Raw genomic sequence first — 15,943 nt, forward strand, 5'->3', positions numbered from 1 at the left:
TCTGGCCTGCCAGACTAAAGGCCTCTCCTTGTGAACTTCATTATAAATGGGTGTAATGATAACAAAACACTCCCATTAAACATGTCTTTATGTGTAATCAAGCCAAACAGCAAGCTCCTGCTGGGTTGAGCTCAAGTCAATGTGCAGCACCATAACAAAATAGGGCAGAAAGAAAACACTTCCACTACCGACTAAACACTACTTAAGAGCTTATCACACACACACACACACACACACACACACACACACACACACACACACACACACACACACACACACACACACACACACACACACACACACACACACACACACACACACACACACACACACCTCTTCATAACAACAAGGGCACAGAGATATCTGTTCCACAGAGACTCATCAGGCAACAGCAGAGAACACACTTCTGTCAGACATCTGGAGCTAGAGAATAATAGAGGAGACATACTCACTCAAAAAACCAAAGGGAAGAGGACACAGACAATAGGGAGAGGGAGAGAGGGAGAGAGAGAGAGAGAGAGAGAGAGAGAGAGAGAGAGAGAGAGAGAGAGAGAGAAAGAAGAGGGAGACCCGAGTGACTGATCAGAAAGCATCCCATTAACATCAAGGCTGCTCCTTTGTGTATTTTTTGTGTGGGCGGTTGGATGATGTGTGTATGTCTGTGTATGCATGTGTGTGTGTTTATGTGTGTGTGTTTGTGTGTGTGTGTGTATGTGTCTGTGTGTGTGTGTGTGTGTGTGTGTGTGTGTGTGTGTGTGTGTGTGTGGGATAGCTGTGTGAGATAAGGAGATCTTCTAGTGTAGCAGCACACCAGCTGTAGTCAATATGAGCGCTGGACTTTCCCGACAAACATCCCCCTCCCTCTCACCCTCCCTCTCTGTCTCTCTCCCTCTCTCCCCCTCCCTCCCTCTCTCCCTCCCTCCCTCCCTCCCTCCCTCTCTCTCTCACACACACACACACACACTCACATGAGCGCAGAGCGGAGTGCGAGAGCAGGACTGCAGTAGCGGCAGCAGCAGCGGCGGTGGCAGCAGCAGGATGGAGGATCTGAGCGCGCTCACCTTCCGTCCCTGAGCACCCGACACAGCTCCAGCGTTCCAGACGCCCGGCCGCCTGCCCGAGTGTGTGTGTGTGCGTGTGTGTGTGAGAGAGAGCGAGAGAAAGAGAGGGAGAGAGAGGGAGAGAGAGAGAGAGAGAGAAGGAGAGAGGGAGCGAGTGTGTGTGAGTGCGAGATCTTCACCAGCCAGAGTCGCACAGGAGTACGGGGAACAGGGAGAAAAGAAGAGAGGAGAGGAGAGGAGAGGAGAAGAGAGGAGAGAGAGTGGTGGGGGGGACTGGCAAACGGAGCTACTGAGGAGGCAGAGCAAAACAAGCGGAGGAGTGCAGTGTGGGGCTGCTGGAGAGGCGGACAGCAGAGGAATAGCGCTCTCTCTCTCTGGCTCCGTGGCGGACACTCTCTGGGCTGGCTTTAGCGGACACAGGAGCGGTGGGGGGGAGGCACGGCCACAGCTGATGAGCCACGGACACGCCGCCGCGCCAGTCCAGCCGCCCGCCACCCTGCTCACCCCGCTGAGTCCCCAGCATGGCCGCAGAGGCGCTCGCGGCCGCCTGCACCTGACGCGGCGCGCGGGGCTCGGGACTCAGACATGCACTGGCGCACGCTGGAAGCTCAGCTCAACCCTGCTTTCTCATCACTGACAAGCGTACTGGAGGTGAGTGTGCTGCTGATGCTGACGCTCTCACCGCCGCCGCTGCTGCTGTTGTTGCCCTTTTTGCGCTCCCCCCCCGTCTCTCTCTCTCTCTCTCTCTCCCCCCCTTTTTAATCCCCTTCCTTCTCTTCTCTCTTTCACCTCTCACCCTCTGCCTTGTTTCATCTCTCTATCCTTCTGGATGAGCAGATCAGTGCACCTCTGGAAAAAAAAATGCGTTGGGGGGGAAGTGGGGGGTTAGGGGGTGGGGGTGGGGTGGTGAGAGGATGAGTATGGTTCTCCTCTCCTCTGATGGAAAGGTTGATGGCATTAAGCAGCTCTGTCCCTCAGCTGGAGGGGGGTGAGGAGACAGGAGTGGGGGGGGGGGGGGGGGGGGGTTTCCCATAGTCATGTTTAGGGATGTGCGTCGTGACGGTGTTGTGCCATGCTCTGACATTTGGAATGGAGTTTGAAGAGGACAGAGGAGGGGGGCAGAGAGAGAGAGAGGGAGAGAGAGAGAGAGAGAGAGAGAGAGAGAGAGAGAGAGAGAGAGAGAGAGAGAGAGAGAGAGAGAGAGAGAGAGAGAGAGAGAGAGAGAGAGAGAGAGAGAGAGAGAGAGAAGAAAGTTGACGGGAATACATTTAAAGTGTCAGGGGACGGGTTCTGGGTGCCCTGCAGTGACTGCATGTCACTGTACGTCTGAGCTGTCACGGCGAGGTGTGTGTGTGTGTGCGCATGTGTGTGTGTGCACTGTTTGGCCTTGGGCTGCTGTTTCTTCTCTCTTGTGTTCTCATTCTTTTTGGCTTGGCAATACAAACGCATTTGGTTTGGGTGGATGGGAGGAGGAGGATGAGGAGGAGGAAGATGAGGAGGAGGACTGCAATGGCGCCAGGTTGTCTCTGATGAGACGCTTTTCTTGAAGTTGGGAAACATTAGCATTGGCCCCTGCTACTGATGGAGTGTGAGAGTTGGCCCAGACTGTGCAGCACTAAGATACGCACAGGATGGACGACAGGGAGGAAGACACAGAGGAAAGAGAGAGGGAAAGAGAGAGCGAAAGAGAGAGGGAAGGAGGGAGGGAAAGAGAGAGAGAAGGAGAGAGAAGGAGTGAGATGGACGCAGAAAGGGTGGGTAAGGGAGGGGAAGACAAAGAAAGATGAATATGGAACGAGAGAGCGTCATGCGTCACACAGATGACTGCGTCTGAAAAGGGACCTTAACTGGAATGTAATGTAGATTAATGGATGCTATGATCCCACCATTGCCTACTGATGCTCTCTCAGGGGCAACTCTCTCTCCACACACACACATAAACACACACACACACACAGATGCAAGCATATATCAATTTAGTTACGCTTGAGCAAGCTGCATACAGTATCAAACACACAAACACCAGCACATAAACACTCAGCTTATCTTCTGTTCACCCAAATGAGCAAACTAGGAGCCAGACTGATGGTGTGTGTGTGTGTGTGTGTGTGTGTGTGTGTGTGTGTGTGTGTGTGTAAGAGATCTACCTCTACCACAGATCTTGATTGCCCTTCAACTAGCTGACAGAGAGGGTGTCTCTTTCCCCACGGTCCCGCTATCCTAACACCCCCATCTCATCTCATCACACAGACAGCATCATCCTTTCATCTGGCTCCTTCTCCTCAGAGAGGCTGAGAAATAGACCAAGAGTGGCTTTGGGAGAGCTAGAGGAAAGGACGGAGATGATGTGAATGGTCCTCACATAATGATGAACTTGTTTTTAAGGAATCAATGCAGGCACTCAAGAAAAACTATAGCCATCTCACCATTAAAGCTTTAATTAAAGCTCACCATTAAAAAAATATCTTGACCTGAATGTAGCCTCATAGTTACAAATGCATGCATGCACACATACATACACACACACACACACACACACGTATGCATGCACACACCCATGCAGAGAGAGAGAGAGAAAAAAAGAGAGAGAGAGAACAAGATAGAAAGCAGGAGAATCCCAGAGGCCCTTGGGCTCTGAAATTATCACCAAAATAAGACTTGCAGATAAACAAGACAAGAACACATAGGGAGACTGAGTTAAAAAGAGAGAGAGTGAGAGAGAGAGAGAGAGAGAGAGAGAGAGAGGAAAAGAGGACACAGAGAGAGAAACAGGATGAGAGAACCAGAAGGAGAATGCAGCATACAGTACCATGTCCAGGAACTACCACCGATTCCACCACAGCTTTGGGTAACAATATTTAGCATAGAGGGAGGAAACAAAGTGCAACGTTTCCCAAATGAGAAACGAGGTAAGCCTTTTCTCTATAGACTAAATGCTGCAGGGCTCATTCATCTAAACACACACACACACACACACACACACACACACAATCTCTCCATTTCTCTCTCACTCCCACTCACACACACACTCACACAAAATGCTTGCTTATAGCTGCCTCCTGTGCATAAACCAGATGTTGCCTTTCATGTGCTAATGGGATTAGTTATTAAGACTCCCCTTACCCCATGTGCCTCATGTCCAAAAAAGCGTGAGGGCCGAGGGCCGAGGGGAGAAGGGGAGTGATTGCATGCGCGCGCGTGTGTGTGTGTGTGTGGGGGCGAGATACAGAAGCGAGGCTCAAACAGCACAAATTAGACACCTGATCCCACTTGGCAGTGAATGCGGCTAACTGCACTGGCCCGGGCTCCGGAGCGGTTTTAGCACAGCTGAAGCTAGCTAGCGCAGGGCCAAGGGCTAACGGAGGCCGCCGGCTGCATTAGCATAGCGTCCTGCAGATGCAGGGCGACCGGGAGAGGGAATACGTAATCCTGAAACTGCAGCCAATTAACAGCACTACGAGTGCAACGGGGGTGTGCCACACAGCATGGACACACAGACAGAAATACTTCACACACACACAAATATGCTCACACAGACACACACAGAACCAGAGAGAGCCCTCCCTTCTGAAAGAAGATTATTTGCATGGCTGAAAAGCTATGCAAGAGGTGCAGGCAGAGCAGACTGATGTGAAAGGCTGATGTGAAAGGCAGGCAAAAGGAGAGAGATCCAGTCCAGTCAGACTGGGCCAGAGAGAGCGGGATGGAACTAGACACCAATGGAGAGGACAGGAGATTGATCTGAGGTGACCACAAGTGAAGCACGAGGGCCCATTTCCTAAGGACCTTGACGGGTCACATCCACGCGTGCGTGTATAAAACTCTCCCTCAGGACAGCCTTTGTGTCTGCCCAGCAGCCTGCCCATGACTTGCACAAGGATGACAACGTGATATATCAGCCCCCCCCCTCTCTCTCTCTCTCTATCCCCCTCTCTGCGCTCAGTCTCTCTGTAGTTAAGAAAAAGGAGTCAGGCTGCACAAATCACAAAGCCAGCAGGGGATCCTCCTATTACCCAAGCTCTGAGGTCGACCAAGAGAGAGAGAGAGAGAGAGAGAGAGAGATTGACAGACAAGTAGAGAGAGAGAAAGAGAGATAGAGAAAGATGGAGGAGGAGAAGAAAGCAAATAGACAGCATCTACGGTACTGTACCCATTTGCAAGAGATCAGTGTGACACTGGCTCTCAGTAAACTAGATCAGGAGTCTAAACCCTGACCAATCGATTCCTTTTATACTGTCGTCTGGGGATATATGCACATACACATATGCATACGCACACGCACGCACACGCACACACACACGCACACGCACACGCACACACACACACCTGTGCCTGTTCCCCTTGCAACTAGCAGAGGCTGAACAGTTTTCCACTGCACCATCTGTTAGAATAAGACCAATTTAGGATAACGTCACAGAGGTCACACAAACTACACAGTCAACATCCCATCTATTTTGGTGATTGGTTGAGCTGGCCCGAGCCACAGATCTGAGCAGGACATCCTCCATACCTCCCTGCACTGCCTGACATTGTTCTGTCATGCCACATCATCAGCCTTGTCATTGTGAGGCTCAAGATTGAGCTGCACCTAGCGTCTGATTGGTTGGATGCAGAGGTCTGCTGAGGAAATGTCTCTAATGCTGCCTTGGCTGCTCACTGACTCTGGCCAACAATGGCCTTTGGTGCTCTGTGCTCACATGGGGAGATGCTGGAGTGAAAATGTCAGCAATAAAGAAGTTGTTGCTTTATTTGTGGAATTTGCTCTTAGGAGACCACCCACAAAAAATGAAACAAGGCAAATTTGTGAAATCAAAGAGAACACAAACAAGCATTTTTTTTTAAAGCCATTCCTTAGATTCCTCCTGCCACCAATTCTATTTGAATATGTGGATGTGAAGCAAATCAGGCTTCGGAGCATGTTATGTCTAGCTAAAGAATCAAATGGAAGACAGGGAAAGGGCTACAGTAAGAGCTGATGGGAAAAGATGCATCAGAGAAATAAACTGGAGGATGAATTCTTAGCTGACATTTTCACTCTCTTTATTGAAACCTCTCCTACTCCACCAACTCAAACAAGAAACAACAACACTTATGAAAACTCAATGCAAAACAATGATAGTCACAGCAGGTGTGACAGATCCTTCACCACTACACTGTGTGTCAAAATGTACCCATCACAAGCAAGAACTCCAAGCGCAACACACTGATGTGAATACACTGGACACAGACAGAAAACACATCAACAGCTGAGTGCAATTTCTTTGAAATGAAAAGGCCATGGCGCGCCTGACCCAGCTCCGAGCGACAATTACTAGAAACACAATCCCTTAAAACCCCTTGCAGTGTCTACGTCTCCATCTTAGGGCATTAGCATCCGATTAACTGACAAAGGATTTGCAGCACTTACTCGCGCATTAATGCACCAGCATCCCAGGCCACCGCACCATCATCTCCATCACCCTGCGCTGCTTTACCAGGCGCTCTCGTAAAACCCCACAGCACACACACACACACACACACACACACACACACACACACACACACACACACACACACACACACACACACACACACACACACACACACACACACACACACACACACACACACAGGTATATATACAGTCTCACAGTAGAAAAATAAGGTTAGTCTACTGAATTTACACATTTATTTTCTTGGCTAAAGAGGTTGCAGTCATGCTGAAAAGCTGTTCTAATATCCTTTGTGTGTAATTATGGTTAGAAATGGAACATACCAGACTAAATAAATAAATTAAGAGCCGGCGCAGAAGTAAAGCCGGATTACAGACAGTCCCCTGCAGCATCCACAGACTCTCCGTATGAGAGTGAGAGAGCTTTGAGCGAGTGAGACTTTCATTTATTTAAGGCGCTAGCCGAGGATGCCCCCTGCTCCAAAGCAGCAGCAGCAGCCGTCCACAATCAGGCCCTGGGATTTCCTGCTGTTCTCGGAACACAAGACGAGTGTGCGTCACTAAGGCAGCACTGGGCTCGGTGTATTTCCACCAATTTGGCTCAAATGCAGTCCTCACACGCTTTGAAGGATACTTACTGCCTCTATCCCACCTGGGATGCCAACAGCACATGTCCATCACAAACCGGCCATTATAGAAGCTTACTACTGCTAACCTACCAATCCAAACCATGAGCACTTTTCAGTGCACTATTACTGCCAGAGAAAGCATACTATGTAGCAAGCTGACTGAAGTGCTTACGGGCATTTACCTAATGGCTGACTCTTGAATAGTGGCTCACGGGGGTTGATAGTGAAGGAAAATATTACATCCCTGCTGAATATAGCAACAAGCCGTCTCCTCACTCTATTAAAATATGTTAAATGTAACCTGCATTAAACAGGTATGGATATGATGCCACAGGACATGCTGCACAGTGACAAGGAAACGGAAAATGTAAATATCGATGAATATTTATGAATGTGATATTTTATGTCATATCATTCTGATGACGCAAGCATTCAAAACAGCTGAAAATGAATGCATGCATATGAGTGATTGTTTTTGTGTAATGGGTAGACATGTGCATACACATGGTGCATTTAGATTAAGTACTAAAACAAAGTGAAAGACAAATGTGTACTTCAAATGGAATGAACGCTCGACAGGCCAGCACCTCTAGCACTGGGATTGTCACTGCTGATGTTATGTCTCCAAGGCAATTGAACTGTCAAAACTACAAAACTACAAAATAAATGTCTGTTGTCAGACCAACACAGTAAAAGCAAAATCCAATGGCACATAATTTCTAAGGCTACTATTTAAGAGCTACAAAGTGTTCCACTAAAAGCAAGTCAAAGAGAACACCCTTGCATACATGTCACCATCCTTCATTTTGCCAGTAACTAAGAGTGAAAAAAAATATCACCAAGTTCCTTCTCCATCTAATAATAAGGGTGACTGCAAAGGTGAGCTTCGTTCTTGGTATTCTAGTAGATACTGGCACATGTAGCGTCCCTGTGAAGACATCAAGCCCTCTTAACTGGACAGGGCTCTAGAAGGGATACAAGAATGCAGCAAGGAGCCTCTCCATCATGCAGCGCTGTCGGGTGTCAGCAGCAAAGGGAACATTAAAAAAGCAGCTGCGCACCTACATCAGCTGTGTCGCCTCCAGTTTTACACTGCTGAAAAAAGAGCCATAAAAAAAAAAAAAAAAAAAAAAAAAAAAAATATTACAAAATGCACACACACACCAACCGACACTCGTTTGCGCGCACACACACACACACACACACACACACACACACACACACACACACACACACACACACACACACACACACACACACACACACACACACACACACACACACACACACACACACACACACACACACACACACACACACACACACACACACACACACACACACGACTTCCTGTGTGGGTCACCTATGAAGTACCATTGTGGGTCAGTTCACTTCACTTCTCCCCAAATGGAAAAGATAAACAAATAAAAACATGCTCTGCACTATGACTCATTTTCCCAGCATTAGTGGCCAGGAACAGCCGACGAGGGTACACTGGAAGACTAGGGATGCGTAGCCATCCCAGCCAGGGTTATGCAGCCAGGGTTAAGCAGAACAACCTAACAGAAGTCTTACACGGTAACATATCCACAGGCCAGAACAATGGCCTGACACAGTTATGTAACTAATGCCTAAAATAATACCCCAACACTTATGCAACTACGGCCCAAATATGACCCAATACAATAACCTAGCGAGAACCCAACACAATAACTCTAAAGTACCCCAGACAATATAACCCGGGTCCAGCACAACAGCACAACGCAATTTAAACAGGGTCAAGTAAAATAGCCTCGAGTAGCAATATGGCCACGGAGAATAGGATTCTAGTGAAGGGGCAAAAACAGTTCCATAACTGCCGCCCCACGCAGAACTGTGTCCAGGCCTCACCATGGCCGCTAGTGCCAAATGCAGTTATCAAAGACTGCAGCGATGCAGCCCTTTAAAGCCAATCACACAGCCAGCCCCGTGCAGGAGGACAAACGAGATCCGGCGCGCTGCACGGAGATGGGGCCAGGCACTACCTCCAACAGGCCCTGCTGCTGGGCTTGGCTAGCAAACAAATGTTCTCTCCATAGCAACACTGGCTGCATCTCTTTTCATGAAATTCTGCTGGAGGACTGGGAGCAGTGCCATGTGACTCATGTCGAACAGTTCAACAGTGATCTCACTTTTTATTAGGGAGGAAAGAGGGAGGGGGTGTAGGATGACCATTAATAAAATATGACATTCATTTCTCAAAAAATGAGGCCATGAATTTTGTGCTTGTAATGTACGTGGTTGAAGGCGACTGAAAGCAGTTAAAACATAAAGAAGAGGAATAATGTTGAGCGCCCTCTCAGGAGTGTCACTTGTGTCGATACATAAATAATGCAAATTAAAAATGAATAAAAGAACTCTATCCATCTAACGTAACTTAACACAACTCTCAGCACAGATTTTTTCCTGACTGCTTCCCTGACTTGCCACAAGACCCATTTTTCTCCCATTTTACTTTTAAAATTAATTTCAGCCTTATGTGTGCTAACATGCTGCATTTCACTAACATAATCACAAGGCTGTTTATATGGTTGCTGGCAGAGAATATTAGAACTATGCCTATTTAATTATTCATGCAGGAACCTAAGGATTTGTTTCTAGCACACAGAGCCCTTATACTTACAATACAAACAGATTCTTTGATTGTCAAATATGTACTTCAAGCAATTAAATGTAACAATGGGATTAGAATTTTTGAAGTGCTTAATTAAGACAGATGGATCATCAGTGTCATACAGTTTTGCACAACAATTCTAATAAACGTGCATCAATGCACACTATATGCAAGTGTCTGCATGTCATCTAAGTGCATGAATAAACAAACCAAATTAATCATTCCTACAGTAGTCTGTATAGAACAGACTCACTGTGCTGCTAAAAGTGTGAACGTGTATGTGTATGTGTGTGTGCATGCGTGCGTGTGTCCGACCTGAGGTTGGTGTGAATGTACACTTTTAGAAGGATGCAGTTAATGAACTCTTGAGATTAGACAGCTGCAGTATGGCTTGTTTTAGGAAGGGCATCACTTCCATCACGCTTCCACCTACTGGAGCATCTGCTGGGAAATGGGGAAGTGCTCTGCCATGATGGTAGCTAATGTCTGCTCAGTAGGGAGAGAGTAGTGTATCGCCCTACACTGACAGGGTCCATCCACATGATGTTCTGGGAATAATATGCTCACCATCATGACATCACAACATCTATTGTACTCATATCATAACCCCCTCCACCCCCCAAACAACATGAGTACTGCCACAGGCAGATGTGAAATATGTGTGCTAACTGAAATATGTTGTTTTATGTGAATTTTGTGTTTCACATGTGAGCCTTGGTGTTTGGGATGTATGTACATTAGTGGATTATTCATTTCACATGTCAAAGATGCACAAATATGTCTGTGAGGATGAATGCGTATGTCTATAGATCAGGGGCCGTATTCACAAAGAATTTTAAGGCTAAAAGTAGCTAGTAGTGTCACTCCTAACTAAGACTCCTATTTTTTTTTCACTAAAAGTAATTCACGAAGCATTTTAGACCTAAAAGTAGCACCTAAGTCTGGGACAGCTTAAAAGAAGTCCAGAGGACTCCTAACTCACTAAGACCTATTCACAAACAGCTTTTTGTGGCATTTCACGTTGCGATGTTTTGAAATGCGTCGCCTATGCGGCAACAGGAGCTTATCGCGAGGGAACAATTTTGCATTCATAAAAGGGATGCAATTACGCCACCAACAACAACCAAAACTACTCATTGTTAACATGTAAATTAAATGTAACGTTTCATTGTGAATCAAATTAAAATGTTCTCCTCTTTGCAAACGTAGGCATAGCCTATGGTGACAGATTAATTTAATAATGTTGCAAAGATACTGCATCAATCCGTAGGCCTATGTTTCATTAGGCTAGGCTATTTGTTTTGCCTTACTCTTTATTCATTTAGGCTAGGCCTTTTTATTCAGTTATTCATCATCTTCCGTCCTTCGCACTAGCCTACTTGTGTAGCGCACGCGTTCTCAGACCTGTCACCTGTCAATCATCATCGTAAGGGAGGTGTTTGGAATCATTCCCGCGTTACAATCATCAGCCAATCAAGGTGGTCATTTCAGGCAAGCTCGTGCATAAGTAATGACGTCATCCATAGCAACGAAGACTCACTCTTAGTTTAGGAGTTGTCATTTTTCCTTACTAAGAGTAGGTCTGAAAGGCTTTGTGAATAACTTTTAAGAGAAAACTCCTAGCTAAAATCTTTTAGTGCGATTTAGGAGTACTCCTAGTGGGAAGATAAAAGGCTTTGTGAATACGGCCCCAGAAGCAGTAACGACATAACATTTGATGAAATGCATAACCAGTAAAAGAGTGAATGGCCTTCCATTAGGCTACATGTAAAGTAAGCATGCTGAGATCGTTTTCGTTTTTCAAAACACTATGGCCTGGAATCTTTGTAAAATCCCTCCCCTTCCTAATATCCCCCTAGGTACTTGTAACATGATTATTTGGGAACACTTAATTTGAATGGGTGTGCATAAAATGAACATGACACTGTCATAACCATGACATGACAACTGCCAAGAACATTAAAGGGCCTTTATGAATGTTTGTCATAATGTCCCATTTGTTTTTTTATATCATTTTTAAGTTGACACTGTTTGGGATGTCTCTTTCTTTTTTTCTTTTCATGAATCAAGATGACAAAACATTCAGGCAGCTTTGTCATCACAATTTGATATAAACCAAGATGACATAACCTGTTGATGACTCATGACAACTTGACATTGCTGAAGAGACATCATTACCTGCCATTACCTTATGCCTAAGTACTATTAGCTTGACAGGTGTCATATATGAATATAATTTTTCATGTTACGAGTTTGACAGTATATTATATGATTCTTCGGCTATCAGTTGTGGAAAAGACATAACGAGAAAGACTACATGTCGCCTGTGACGTGAGCTAGCTCTAATCGCTAACATTAACTGAGATGCTAGTTTTTGTAATGGCAGGAATAAACACACATGGTAACAAAAATATTCGAAACATGTCTAGCTTCACTCAACACATTAACACTATGATACAGTGTGATTGTAAAGTTGTATGGTTCACTGTGTTCAAAGTCGATCTTAATAACCCTCTACCTCTCGACCAACTGATGGTTATGGGAAACTAGTTAGCTGTCGTCTAGCGGAAAGTTGTAGTCCACAAAGTGCTCTCATACAAAGTTTAACCACATCAAACTTCTACCCGCTCAATTGTAGCATTCTTTACACGAAAAATTATATTAAAAATTCACAGACAACATATGTTCACATTCATGGCAAAATTCAAACGGGACCAGAAAATAATTATTTTCACATTCACTTGCATTAACGATTTTTCAATCTAGAGGTCCAGCGGGGATAGCGGAAAGGGCGGGACTTACCAGCTCTATGTCACATCTATGAAACTCCCGCCCTGCGTCCTGATTCGCTAAACCATAAAGTTGGTTGGAGAAATCACTCTCAATGGAAGAGGTTCCAGATGGATGTGAGTGAAGCTAGGCGGAGCTAAGCGGAACGACATTCATCTGGCTAGGGCCAGGTTACTTGCAATGTGCCATGAAATAAATAAATACGTCAGTATTTCAAGGCGGGACCTAGCCGCTGATTGGTTGCTGCCTGAAAAAAAAATCAAACTTTGTGAGCATGACTGGCTGATCAGAATAAAGTCATTGATAGAAGCTAAAAGCTAGTGCTACTGCTAACAGCCATAAGCTAGGCATTTTCATTCAGAAATATTGTGTGTTCTATGTTGCTAACTCTTGAGTTCACGGCATGGGCATCTCAAGCTTTATTGTTTATGTATCATATAACAAATGAGGTGAATTCAGCTCAAGTGAAGTTAACTGGGACGTCTGGGCACCCTACTATAAATAGAAGCAATAGCAAAGTCGTTTGCCATAGATAGAAGTTCGCTTTCTGTAGATGTCGATAACTAGCTAACGCTTGTGCTAACTTAACTGTTAGCGTTAGCTCTAGATGTGCACATAGCATGTCTATCAACCCTCAGACACAGCAAACAGACCCATCAAATGACAGAACGCTTTCACGCCTGATATCCTCCCTAAAAGTATGAATTTAGAATGAAATCCTTGTTGTTGTATGTTTCGTGAGTTATGATACAAGTCTGAGCTATGTCCTTAGTCCAGTGTGGTTCACAGGTAGCAAGCCAGTACAGTCTGACTCAGAGCTGGATCACTTCGTGTTATTTCAGGCAGCAATCAGTGGTTAGGTCCCGCCTTGATGGGTGACTGACGTATTTATTTATTTCATGGCACGTTGCATGACCGTGCATATGGAATGTAAATGTCAATGTCAATGTATATATGGTTTTTACATTTAATCATTTATTTATTTATTTCACATTTTATTTATTTATTTAACTTTTTATTTATTTATTTAATCTTTTATTTATTTATTTCAACTTTTAATTATTTATTTCATATTTCATTTATTGATTTCATATTTCATTTATTTATTTAATTTTGTCACAAAAAACATTCCATACTATTGAGGCCATGTTGCATAGTGATACTGGACTATAAACACATTGATCAACAATGGATAGTGAACAGGCATTTTAACGCAAAAATAATACACTTTGGGTGTTGCTGTGTGGAAGCACTAATATGTTCAGATTGTTCTTTGAAATAGGCAATTGTTTCATAAAGTGCATGTCCAAAGATCTCTACTCTTTAAAATATGCAATACATGGATTCCGAAACTGCCTGTAGAGTAGATATGCTTCAAATCACCCCTCACCTATTCATTTCCTTCGCTTGCCCTTTGTGAAAGTAAACCCATGTCAGGCACTTCTAAAAGGGCTTAAGAGACTCAAACTTGAGGGAGGAAGGACATTATAAAAAAGAGCGCTCTGCTCAAAAACCATTTATTCCATCCATCCATTAAAATGTCTGATAAGGACATTTGACCCTGGAGACAAGAGGTCTAGAAAAGCATGTCAGGAGGAAGTTGCTGAATCACTAGTCACCCTTGCTCTGTTATCTCTCTCTCTCTCTCTCTCTCTCTTTCTCTCTCTCTGTGTCTGTGTGAGTTGGTAGAAATTAGGCGGTGTCAGGCATAGTTCACAGAGGAGCCAAGTGACAAATGAGGAGTGCCAACAGCACAGATAGAGGTTCCGTCAGAGCCACTCATCACAGTAGGCGAGGTCAATGTAAAGTGAGAAGGGGAGATTAAAAGATGCAATTAACTGCCAATGACAAACAAGCCATGGGATAAGAAAACACTTCTGAAATCACCCCATCCATTTCACCAAACACAGAGATTAACGATTCCAACAGACAGAGGATTCAAATGGGGGACGTCACAGCGTGGCAGATGAATTTAGGGCAGATTTTTCACCCATATGGGCCAGGGGGGAATCACGCTGCTACTTGGAGCGGAAAGGTAGAAAAAAAAAACTGGACGGCGGTAACGGAGCTAATTACCATCATCGCAAAAGAGATGATGTTTACTTTCGACAACCAAATGTATTCCATCAAACAAAGACAACAGCCGCACACGGCGCCAGCTGCAAAATGCATTCAAGGCCGCAGTCGAGTGAGAAGCATCGTCGGGCAAGACTTACAGGGCATCAACCCTGAACCTGCTCCAGCCATAGGATTCCATATCAACAACGCAAAACAGAGTGGAGGTTCCTCCACCAAATTCATTACTTCCAGTGTCATCCCACTGATCCCGTGTTGCCACTGACGTGTAGGGAATAGGCATGCATGTTCAGTTTAAAAGAGGCAGACCTGTTCAATTTGTTGCACTACTTTCTTTGGTTACGGAGAATGATGGTTTGCTTGATTACTGTTGATTCCACAGTTGAGAAGCCTGTTTGCCCTTTTTTTTACCAGATCTACTTCGTAGGTGCTCCACTAAACAAAATGGAAATCCCCCTATTGATTAATGGTGGGTGAGGCAGTGATTCCAATGTGAGATTAGAAATCTACACATTACTACCCCAGTGTTCAGCAAAAAATATAGTTTTGTTAAGAAAGGGGAGGAATATCTAAAAAAGTGGCACAAATAAAATACTGGCATATGCTTTCTCTAGACACAATTTTCTACATTGTGTCTATCCATAATTGGAAAGGCCAATCTCTGCAACGAAATAAGCAATCAGGCTGACATTTTCGTATGATAGTCATAAGACATGGAGGACTGATTGGACAAAAAATGAGCAAAAACCTTAGACTATGGTGTCAAGGCTGCTTGGGGTGATATGGAATGATCCTTACACAACACAGGTACTTATGGTACTTGGTACTTAAAAATAATGGATGATTTCTGGACACTTAAATTGAACAAAAGTGAAATTGAATATTTCAAATCATCTGAGACCAATCCTTGCCTCAATCAGAGCATAGTTGGTTATTGGTCACTATGAAGTGACAGCAATTTTTGGAGTAAGCAGAAAAGCAGAGTGATTGATTATGGCTTGTAGGGGAGAAAGATTTTGCACAAAAAAGTGGGGGAAAAACAATTCACAAAGGTGGCAAAACACATCCTATGTGAGCGGACAACTGATTGAGCGGTTTGTGGCATTAACCTCAGTTAACCTGGCCACTCTCATCTCGTATTGGGCTATTGTCTCAGTGCTCCACTTCCACTGAGATTAATGTTGATCTGAGCAGCTCTTCATGTGGCACACAGAAACACACCAGATGAATAAAAATCATGGCAGGATTTTACTGCACTGCAGAGATTACTGGACCACAGTAGATAAAAGATATGGGCCCAAGA

At 44.9% G+C, this 15,943-nt stretch overlaps 1 protein-coding gene across 2 annotated transcripts in view; it reads right to left on the reverse strand.

The window, feature by feature from the left end:
* Positions 1–15,943, reverse strand: part of dock1 (dedicator of cytokinesis 1) — a 220,843-nt gene that overhangs the window by 90,289 nt on the left and 114,611 nt on the right. The gene's annotated exons all lie outside the window — the stretch shown is intronic.

Source organism: Alosa pseudoharengus, unplaced genomic scaffold, assembly GCF_046254945.1.
Source record: "Alosa pseudoharengus isolate Yale_2024_CS ecotype anadromous, Long Island Sound unplaced genomic scaffold, YU_APseudo_1.1 YU_APseudo_1.1_scf_21, whole genome shotgun sequence".
Lineage (NCBI taxonomy): Eukaryota > Metazoa > Chordata > Actinopteri > Clupeiformes > Clupeidae > Alosa > Alosa pseudoharengus.